General features: G+C 33.6%; 1 long non-coding RNA gene across 1 annotated transcript; it reads left to right on the top strand.

Annotated features, from left to right (window-relative positions):
• The first annotated feature begins 10,102 nt into the window (after positions 1-10,102).
• On the top strand, positions 10,103-11,285 carry LOC145162845 (uncharacterized). Its single transcript, XR_013739374.1, has 3 exons — positions 10,103-10,520; positions 10,818-10,856; positions 10,983-11,285. It is a non-coding gene; the product is annotated as an uncharacterized LOC145162845 (long non-coding RNA).
• Positions 11,286-11,605: the final 320 nt, after the last annotated feature.

Here is an 11,605-nt window from a genome sequence, read left to right as displayed (position 1 = left end):
TACTAATACTCTGTAAAATCATATCACCATCATCTAGTGAGATTAATTTGAAGAAAAACATGTATTTATACCAATGTCATTAAATACTTATGAACTCAGGTCGTCAGTAGACAGGTACACTCCGGGAGCTTTTGCGAAGTCAGCCTAGTACCAAGCTGCAGCTTATGTTAATTCCTATATCTACTTTTGATACTTTTGTTAAATGTAATCTATGTAAAATTATTACTATTAATGCAATGGTTGTTGTACTTTGATTTACTATACTGCATATGTTGTGATACTTGACACGACGTCCTCCACCCCAGAACGTTTCCGCCGTTCTGGTTTTGGGGTGTGACAGTTAAAGTACTTGAAAGATAGGAATATTTTACAGACTAGTGCTACGTAGGCACAGAAAAGAAAGGCTATTTCCTAACCCAAAAGAAAAAGACGAGTCGAAATCTTCTACCGGCGACGGGTATCCCTCGGGCTAACCCTCAGTTCTGCCAGCTGACGTATAACTTCTTGAAATTGTCGCTCATGCGCCCTCTGACGCACTCGGAGTTCTATGATTTCAGCCCGGGAAGCAGTTAGCTGTTGCTGCAGAGCCTCATTGGTTCTCCTAGTCCTTTCCATAGCCTCTTCGAGTTGGCGAATGCGGACCGCGTTAATTCAAGAGTTGGCATCCACTTCCATCACTCGGTCGATGGCTGCTCGACCTTGCTCTACATTCCGAACAATTATGCGGACCATAATGGGCAGGACTCGGTCAGCTGAGCCTCCCTCGCTTATGTTGTAAAAGCTTCGGTCTCCGTTGAAGGGTAAGGGATGACCCTGCTTATCACTCCAACGGTTCAAGGTTGTCGCTCACAAGGGAGTGGGGCCCTGAAATGCTGGTCGGGGGTTGAGATTTGGGATTGGAACCTCTTGGGGCAAGTTGTTGACTTCTGGCTCGGAGTCAGATCCATCCAAAAAACCTTCTGCGAGGTGATCATCCAAAGGGATTGGATGATCCTCTTCTGGCTCATCATCGAGCCACATACCATTGCCTTGGTTGGGAAAATACGGATCGCCGGGGAGATGGAAGCCAGCCCTGCTATCTACGCGAGAAAATGGGGTATAAGAATCTTATAATAATAGACGTACTAATCTAAGATAATTATAAGATGGTCCTTACTAGTTACTTCAACATTTGCGTAGTGCATACCAGTTATATGTAACCAAGGCAGGATAGACCTTCGAATAAGTGACTCTAACTCTAAGTCCACAACCAAACAAGGAACAGGAAGTAAAGCAAAGTCATAGATTCTAAGTCTATAACACCTTAGTTACATATAACTTTAGCGTATCCACTTAGCAATTATTGACCTACTAGTAAAGACCTTTTTAGTTCTCAAATAAGTAATTATAGTAACATAAAATACTCCTATAGTATTTTAGGTTTATGTTCTGTTCTAATGATCTTGTTGTAGTAGTGTTGGTAAGTTTTTAGACTTGTTGCAACACCACAACCATTCTTAGGCACAAGCTAGTCACTCCTCGGAAAATATAGTTGATCAGGCTATATCCTCCCAGGTTTGACAATATGTCCCTAAGCCTAATCGTGTTGTTCAACAATCGTAATACTTTTGTTCAGTCCTAATGACACTGATTTTAGTATGAATGCAGGTATGTATACTTAGTTAAATATTTTATTATTTAAAAGTATAAACTCTTGGTCAGAATATATTAATCCCGCTGCGTTTATAGTTTGTATATATTTTATGGGTTGATATACTCGATTCACTATAAACAATGCTCTTATACCAATCTGTCACACCCCAAAACCGGAACGGCGGAAACGTTATGATGTGGAGGACGTCATGTACAGTATCATAACAATGCATAATAGTAAAGACAAGCAACAACATCCATTGCATTAATATAATAGTTAAGTACAAGTGTGTTATTTTGTAAGTTTAAATGACACCAAAAATGTACAATCAAAATGAAGACGAGTCTTGGATCCACTTCGTCCTTCAAAAGCTGCATGGGTATACATGTCTTACTGGTTCCCTGATAATACAAGTTATTTTGAAAGAGAGTATCAGCATAAAATGTTGGTGAGTTCATAAGTATTTAGTGTCATTGCTTGAATGAAAAATGTTTGTAACAGTGTAGTATAAATATTCGTAGTTGTTTGTAAATGTTTGAACTCCCTAGAAAATCCTATATTTTCTACTGAAATGTAGTCTTCTACCAAGAACCGACTATTTGTGTGTTTGTTCTTTTGTAAATGTGAGAGTTTTCCCCAGTGAAACTATCATTATAAAAATATAGCTTAAGCCATCATTTATGTGAAATGATTACAAAATAAATGTAATAGGGGAAAATAATGTTTTACCTCAGCAGTGACACTACTGGCTATAAAGTAATAAAAATGCAGACTCCAGGTAGTATTAAAATGTACAATACACCTCGGGGAGTCTGTTTGCCTTTAATTCTTAGTCGGTTAATTAAAGGTTTGAATGTGAACCCGTATGTAACCATGCTGATCGACGACTGAATAACTGATGACCCTCCGGTGTCATATGTAGTGAGGTAACATTCTGTTACCCCTTGACCTTATCGGCTGGGACTGTAGCTAGCAGTCAGGGTGTGGGAGTGTCTTCCCGTATAGATCTATACACACAATGCCCGCTCTCCCTCTAGGAGACTCTGGTTACAAGGTGATACAACAATGTAGTGTCGTATCGAGAAGTATTATATCACATTCTGGTTATTGTATTCAAATGTTTGTATAGTATGTCATAGTATAGTAGTGTTTTCCCTGCACTAGTGTATAATATATTCTTCTATATAGAGTATAGTATGTTCTCTTGTATAGTGTATAATATGTATTGCTTCTCCTTATAGTACGTGTGTAATGACTCGTAAATGTAATGACTCTTGTATACGTTGTTGTGATAGTAATAGTGAGTAGTAATCTCTTAAACTATACCTATTATAGTTTACTAGTAATGTTGTTTGTATGCCTTTGCTACTTAAAGGTACGGAACTGAAATAAAAGCCTTTATATCTAAACACATATACATGATATATAACCAAGGTTTCAACGACCTTCGGACAAATAACAGAATACTCTAAGTCCACAACCAAACAAGGAACATGAAATAAAGTGAGTTATCAGTCCTAAGCCCTTCAAACCTTACTTATATAAATATATCTGTAGAGATATGAGTTTGATAATAATGAAGTTTAAAAGAGTTTGATAAAATGTTTTGAAGTGTTTGAAATCCATAAGTCTGATAACAATTTGAACGTAATAGAAAAATTTTCCGTTTGTTCTAGTTATTAATCACTTGTGATTACTACAATAACTAGAATGATTCTACTTGTATTATCCCCCATAAAAGCATTTAAATTCATTTCAAAGGTTGATTAAGGGGGTATGAACTCACCTGCAGTGAGTGGTTTGGATGGAAGATCGATATAGGATTGTTGGGTGTCAAATGGAGTCTCGAGCATAAACGAATCTTATTTAACATATAATTACACATATATGAATAAATTAATGTATATATATCCACTAATGGTGATAGGGACATGCCTTAAGGACATAAAAACACTTAGAATTAAGTGTTACCAACTCATATGGTTGCACATAAGGGCTGTATGGCCCTATATTGGAGTGTGAGGCCACCAAATCATGGGTTTTGTGTGTGTGCGGCCAGAGTGTGCGGCCAAGCCTGTGTGCGGCCGTACACTCACTATGAAGTGTGTCAAAAACGTGTTTCCAAGCCTTATAAATGTTCTAGTGAAGGTGTTTTGACCATTTCTTAGTCGGAATGGGAGTTTGTTGCTATTTTGGACCCTTAAAAGGGTGTGTGCGGTTGCATATGGCGTGTTCGGCCAGGTGTGTGCAGTCAGGCCTGTGTGCGGCCATACACTCCCATATAAATGTGTCCAAATCGACTTTCCAAGGCTTTGTGATGATCCTAAGAAGGTGTTTTGGTCGATGCTATGCTTAGATGAGTGTTTAAGTCCATTTTAGGACCAAAAGATGTGTATGCGGTCACACATGATGTGTGTGCGGCCGTACACACATGAAGATCATCTAGAATGATGATTTCATGGATCAAACTCGAGGAAAAGGCTTTATAATGTGTTGTAGTAATGATCTAAGGATGTTTACTTACTTGTATTGTCGATTGGAGAAGAAAACTTGAAGGACTCTTGAGAGAAAATGTTCCAGCTTTGAAGGAGTGGGAAAAGGGTGTAAGGTTGACTTTGGGTCCTTTATATAGGCTGGAGTGTGAGGCTAGGAGGGTGTGCGGTTGGCTGTGTGCGGCTGGCCGTGTGCGGCTGGCTGGCCACACACTCGGGTGTGCGGCCGCACACACCTTGCTTGGTGTGTTTGGCCCGTTTTTGCGATGCGACACACATTCTAACCCTTCCTAAAACTCATATCTTGATTATACTAAGCCTAATGCACTTATATAGACCCAAAACTTCCTTACAAAATAGCAAACACAAGGCTAACTTTGATAAAAATGAAGAATGTATAAGTTAGAAATTTCGGGTTGTCACACAAAAGGTAATAGCTTCCTATGTTGTTCTTTGCTAATATCAGACGAATGATGTAAAGCAGTCAATTTCGCATACAAACGCTTTGCAGAATTACAGTATATATTTCTTTGAGCTAATAACATTTTAACATCACTGCATAAAGAATCCCTATCACACTTGATGTTTGTAATTTGCAATTCTAAACTCTCAATTCTTATTTTCTTGGCATCTAACTGCTTCTGTACTTCTATCAACTGAGAAGTTGATTTCTTAGCCTCATTGCTAGCAGAGATAACCAAAGCATCGAAATAAGCAACAGTATCATCAAAAGCAATTAATTCAGAATCATATGCACTTAAAGGAATATTGAAAGACTGGAGAATAGTACGTACCTTGGTAGTCATTGGAGATTTATCAGCACTTTTGGTCATGAAGCAATGACCAGCCACCTCTTCGTCAGAATCTTCCTCCAGCTCGCGAACATGGCACCATGCGTAGGATTACGCATCTCTTCATCATCGGATCCGGAAGACCAGATCTGATATGTGCCCTCTTCCTCCTATTCACCTCTAGCCACCAATGATAAATTTTTCGCCTTCGAACGCACCTCTTCCAATCTCTCCACATAATTCGTCCTTTATCCTATTCTTTTTCTCCTCCTTCTTGCGAAGCATGCAATCATTTTCTAGATAATTTGCTCCATTACAATAATGACAGTCAACACCCGAATCTCCTTTCAGTTTCTTCTCATTCTTAACCTCAGTCACCTTCTCAACATTCTTTTCAAACTTCTTCTTCTCTTCTCCTGCAGACTTATTCATGAAACTTCCTTTTCCCTCACTCTGTTTCATCTTTGGATTAAACGGTTTCTTGAAAAACTTTTTAACTCTGTTGTTCGAGTAAAAAGCTACTGCCTCATCATCCGAGTTCATTAAAAACCCCTCTTCATCAGAATTCTCTTCTTCAACCTGTTCCTTTTCTGAAACTTTCGAAACTAAAACCAATGGTCCATCCAAGCTTAATTTCGATTCTTCAGCCATTTCATTTACCTCGCCTTCGTGAGTCTTTAGCAGATTATACAAATCATTCAATGATGATGTGTCGAAACAATGTTGTGTTTTCACCATTAAAGTAACATTCCTCCATTCCTTTCGTAGACCCATGATGAATGTCAAATTGAATTCCATTGTTGTCCTTGTAATGCCATGACGATGACATTTATAGATCAACTCATTCAGCCTATCATAGTAAACTTCAATTGACTCACCATCTTTTTTCTTGAAATCTTTTAATTCAATCAAACAGTGCTTAACTGAATTAATTTTCGTCTTCTCGCTTCCTTGAATCTTTTCTTTGAGATTATTCCAGATTTCTTTTGCAGTTGTATAACTTCTGCATAGTTATACACAACTGGAGGCAATACACCACGTAACTCCTTTATGCATCGTTTTTCAAGTTTCTTCATACGATTAGATTGAGCATCAACACTCGTAGTACCAGATGAAGATGCAATTGGTTGAAGATTTGTCGGAAGAGTAACACTCCCTGAGATGCATGGCCAAAGCTCTTCATCGATTCCATTCAAGTAGTCTTGCATACGATCAGACCATTGATCATAGTATTCTGGAATGAGCATAGGAATCTTAGTTGAAGATCCTAGTAGATGAGAGTATGAAGTCATTGAGTTTAAGTTGAAGTTCGCCATTGATGTACGGATTGAATTTATCTGAGAAATCAAAGAGAATTTGAATGCAAATTGCTGAATTGAACATAAATATCAAGTAGAACACTCGATTCAACAAATCAGTTGCAGAATCAAATCACAACTGAAGATCTAGAACACTTTTCACTTCAAAAGGTGCGGAAACTTTTTGAATCAGAATTTGATTAAAAAAACCTTTTGAATCAGAGTGAAAATCAGATCGCAGATTATGATTCCTACTCTGATACCAATTGATGAAGTGATGAATCGAGTATGAATCAAATCATAGTAAATCAAATGTAATTTGAACAAGAGAAGTAAATATAATCTAGTTTCAGCTTTATTACTTCCGCTGAACACAAGTACAGAACGATAGTAAAAAGGGTGAACTTATAACAATCATTCTCTGACTCTTACTATCTACTTAATGCTCAACTCCTATTTATAGGAAACAGGAAGTACAAAAAATACTAAGGCTTAGACGTGAAGCTTCGTACAAAAGACACATTAGCAAATACATAACAAAATATACGAAGTGAATAAAACATACGAAGAGTACAAATAAATAGACTTCGACTATTTACAATATATCCCAAAAAGATTTTACAAACCAAACAACGGTCGAATGATTAATAGAACAACATATAATCATTTTTTTAGATATATTGATATAAAACATTACAAATGATGTACTTAGTTACATATCAACTATAAACTCTTTGACTCATTGACAATCACTAATTTCAATGATTGTAATTTTAAAAAACAATAAAAAAAAATTAATGAATAATTAATGAAACCAATTGTATGATATATTGTTTTACTAAATCAAATATAAATATCTCATTCATGATGTAAAATAAACCTAATTTACATTTATAGATGATACAAATTAACGGTTAAAATATAAAATTCTTTGTTAAGAAAATAGAGTAGAACTAAATACCAAATAAATATCATAACCTAAAAAAACTTTTGAGTTATAGTGATTAATTAGTTGAAAGTTGAAAAGTTTAGTATTAAAATATAATAATGTTATGGTTAATTAGTAGGAAGTTGAAGAGTTAGGAGTTTCAATTGAATATTGTTCAAGATAGATGGCTTATCTTGAGTCCTACTAATTTGGATGGGAGCTGTTATAATATTTCTAAAGATAAGGTTTATAAATATAAAAGATACAGAAGAAATAAAATTAGGCTATTATTAGTTGTTACAATTTCATGATTACAAGTTGTTATATGTATGCATGTATTATTATGTTATTTTGTTGTATAATATTATTTAAATTTAAGATTTTGTTATTTGTGTTTTTTATTAAAATCCCTTTTCATTTTTTTTTCATTTTTACACTAAAATTGAACAACTCATCATGTTGTAAATAATTTCTAATGATTATGGTGGTCAGTTGTGTTGACCTTGGTTGTTCGTTTTTATCTATAATTTGGAGGTATGACAAAGTAAATTTCTAAGTGTGTGAAAATGTTTGAAACAAATGAAAAAAAGTAGAAAAAATAGTTTAACATCAGATCAAATTTATTAAAGCAAACCAATGAGGGGATAAAATGTTGGAAAAAAAATTGCAAACATTTTAGGTTTGCTACATTAGCTCGTCCCATTTAGAGACCTAGTTATTTTTGGACATGTTTTTAATTCATTGAAAATTTAATAATAAATATTATAAACATAATTTTGATAGTTTTCATCTTACAATTAAAGACATTCTCATTTCTGTTAAGATGAACATATATATTTGAGTAAAATTTTCATCAATAAGATAATTATATTGGTTAAATACCCGACGACGGAACCCAATCAAACAAAAAATATAGGATTTTGCATACTAAGAACATGCATGTTCAACTAATTGTAAGAAATAAATTTAAATAAATTCATCTTTTTTCTTTCAGTTCCAAATGTACAACCATAAATATTTTCTTGAAATCTAAATAAAGTAGAACGAAAAATATGTAACTATAATATGAAACTAAGAAAATCACTCAAACACCTTTTTGGAATTTAAATGTTTACTATCATATCCCCTTTGGTTCTTCCAAACATATTTGACATTGTTTGACATAAGTTGAAAAAGTGGGAGTTTCAAATTAATATAGTTCAAGATATATGGTTTATCCTGAACCATACTCATTTGGATGGCCTCCTTTATAAGAGATAGATAGATATACACTAGAATTTAACAAACTTCACATATGAATAGAACTTCTTTATTAGTAAATTAATATCCAAAATTATTATAACTTCCATATTCCTCAATGAATACCAATGTATACCGATGTATATATATTCATTTAAGATTATTATGATGCATTCATTTATAATTAACATGTATTTCACATTTGAATTTTCCATATCAATACAAATGTCTTAAGTAGTAGCTTATGAGAAATTCATAATCACATAAGAATATTGTTTATTCAAACCTGATTATAACTCTATAAAACACATACGAATATACATGTCTTTACCATTCACTTACTAAGTAATCGTTTATGATTATATATATATATATATATATATATATATATATATATATATATATATATATATATATATATAAGGGATCTAACATATAAAAACAAAAAAAAATGAAGTAGTATTGTATTCATAACCGAATAAAAAAAATCTAGATGTCTTTTGTTGATTGACCTTCTGCAATTCTTACTGAACATGCACGTAAATTGTGAGGAACTTGTTCTCCACATCCTGAGCACATTTTTTATTGTTTTTTAGAATTAACGCATGCTTTTTCACTTGCACATAGGATTCTTTTGTTCATTCCATAACCTTTATTTCTTTGAACTTAGGGAACATGAATATTAATCTCTTCTGGAATAGAAACACACATATGCTTACTTACGAATTTAGCATCCGTCTTGCATTTCAATCCTACAGATGCACAATCACTCTTGAATTCCTTCAACAACGTCTATTGTTTCTCTGCAAAGGAAGTCAATTTCTTTTTGTCATCTCTTAGAATGTCCAAACATGATTCATAACTAGAATACGATTCAGTGACTAGCTTCACTCTCTCACGGTCCCATGAATCAGATTGATGACAACTAAAACGATAATGCCTTGATATCACGTCATTTCTCCATCGTCTCAAAATGTACCTTTCAGGAATTTCTTTAAGACCACATTTCATTATTATTGTGTAAGCATGTCTTCATAAACCACCCATCTGGTTGAAGTGTTCACAACTACAATTTATTTCTTTCTCTTCAACTTTTATTCCAACCCAATACAAAAAAATAATAACAAAATGAAAAAATGATTTACACATTCTAAATCATATATAAATATTAAAATATGAACAATCACATATAAGTATTCATATATAAATATTACATTTCAATCATATATAAGTACTCATATTCATATATGAAAAATCATATGTAAGTATTCATATATGAATAATCACATTATAAATAGTCATATAAGAACTCAAATTCATATATGAACAAGTTCTAATTTTAACATGATCAAAATATTCATATATGGATACTCTTATATATCTATACCATTCTATAAACCATATATAATGGTGGGCCCAAAGGTTTTAAGACAATTATCTTAAAATACAAGGAGAAGGGTTTATGGCCATTAGATCAAAAATGAATGGTAGAGATACTAAATTTAGTGATCCATGTAACTATAAATCAACCAATAGAAATCAAGGATTGAAATACTAAATTTAGTGATCCATGGCTTGCTTAAGATTGCCAAGGTGTTTGTATGTAGGTTGTTGGATTTGGAACTTAGAATCCAATGGTCGTGATGGTGCTAACTGATAACACAAACACTTCAAACCCTATTATATTTTCATCCGTTTCTCTCTCACCCTCTTTCCTGATCTTGGCTTCATCCGTCACCAGACAAAACCACACCACCATAAGCCTCCCTTTCGTCTCCTCCATAATCTTCCACCTTCGTCTTCTCTAAAACCCTAAATTAACCATCCACCACGACCGCTACTCTCTGTTAACACCACCACCAAAGCTGCCAAAAACCACCTCACTGCCACCACCTTCTCCTACAATAGCTTTTGCTAACATGGTCAACTTCTCATTCACCACTGTTGTTTCTCTCTCCCTCTCCCTCTCTCTCAAAGACTCGCCTTCAACATTGCTAGGGTTTTTGTCAGCCGCCTCCTTTTAACAAAACCCTAAAAGCTCCGTCAGTAGCATCTGAAGTTCTTCTGTTACAGATCTGAAGATTTCAATTCCGTGTGTTTTAGATTTGACGTTTAAATCTAAATATGTGATGTTCTGAAGTTTGTGTTCTACAAATCTAAATTTTTTTTCTTGGTCTTATGTTTTTTTTGTTTCAACGTAGTATGAAAAAGTGTTTCCATATTTTAAAAAATTTCTGATGAAAATGTGTTTAAACTCGATTTTTTTTGTTTGTGATATAAATTCTGAATTTGCAACCGTTTTCGTTGTTTAGTACTTTTTATACTTTCTGTCTTCTCCACCTAACTCAAACAACACTGTAGAAAAACACACACACGCATTCTACATAGGAGCTCATATTCTTGAAACTTTATTTAAAATTGTAGTTTTTTTTTCAGATCGTGACCACTTTTGCCCCACCAAGTCATTTCAAGCAGGTATGGTTTTAGTATGCTTATGGATATTTTTCTGTAAGTTTTTCCTGGATTTTAATTAATTAATCGTTACGATACAAGTAGATAGTTTGTGACTATAACTTGATTTTTAGATTTTTAACTTTTTAGATCCAAAAACTGAAGATGCGATTTTTTTTGGAGAGATAGATTCTTTGGTCCATATATGGTGATTTTTCAGGTTTTTGTGCCCTTTCTATTGCTGAACCATATTTGTAGTTGTGTTTGAAACATTGGTCCAAGAGGGAAGAAGGAGGTCGTGAAGTCAGTTCTTGGTTGGTTTAATCCGATAAGAAGAGTTTTCAGATGAAAAATAATTGTTTCAATACGATGAGAATGTAACATTAAGTTTATTGTCATGAACGTTTGTTAATTTTTTTGCTTAGTTATTAGATTTAGATAATTATTTGGATATTTGTTTGTAAATGAAGCATTTTGAATAATGTTATTTATAAAAAGATTTAAATTTACTTGCAATGTAAATATAATGTTGATGAATGACTAGATTTAAAGTAGGACAAAATATATTATGGAGATAGTGTTTTGACAGAATCGAAGTCAACTAAAAACAATTTTTGAACTTTTGGTTCAAAACTTCTTATGATTAGTTACTTAATCATAATGTTTAAAAATCAATGTAGATAAATATTAAATTTATAATAAAAAGATTAAAATAAATTGGTAGATAAATTTATTTATTTATTAAAAACTTATGGTTTTACTTTATTATTTTT

This window comes from Lactuca virosa, chromosome 3, assembly GCF_052849685.1.
Source record: "Lactuca virosa cultivar CGN04683 chromosome 3, Lactuca_virosa_CGN04683_v6, whole genome shotgun sequence".
Lineage (NCBI taxonomy): Eukaryota > Viridiplantae > Streptophyta > Magnoliopsida > Asterales > Asteraceae > Lactuca > Lactuca virosa.
This window is presented reverse-complemented; position numbering and strand designations above follow the sequence as displayed.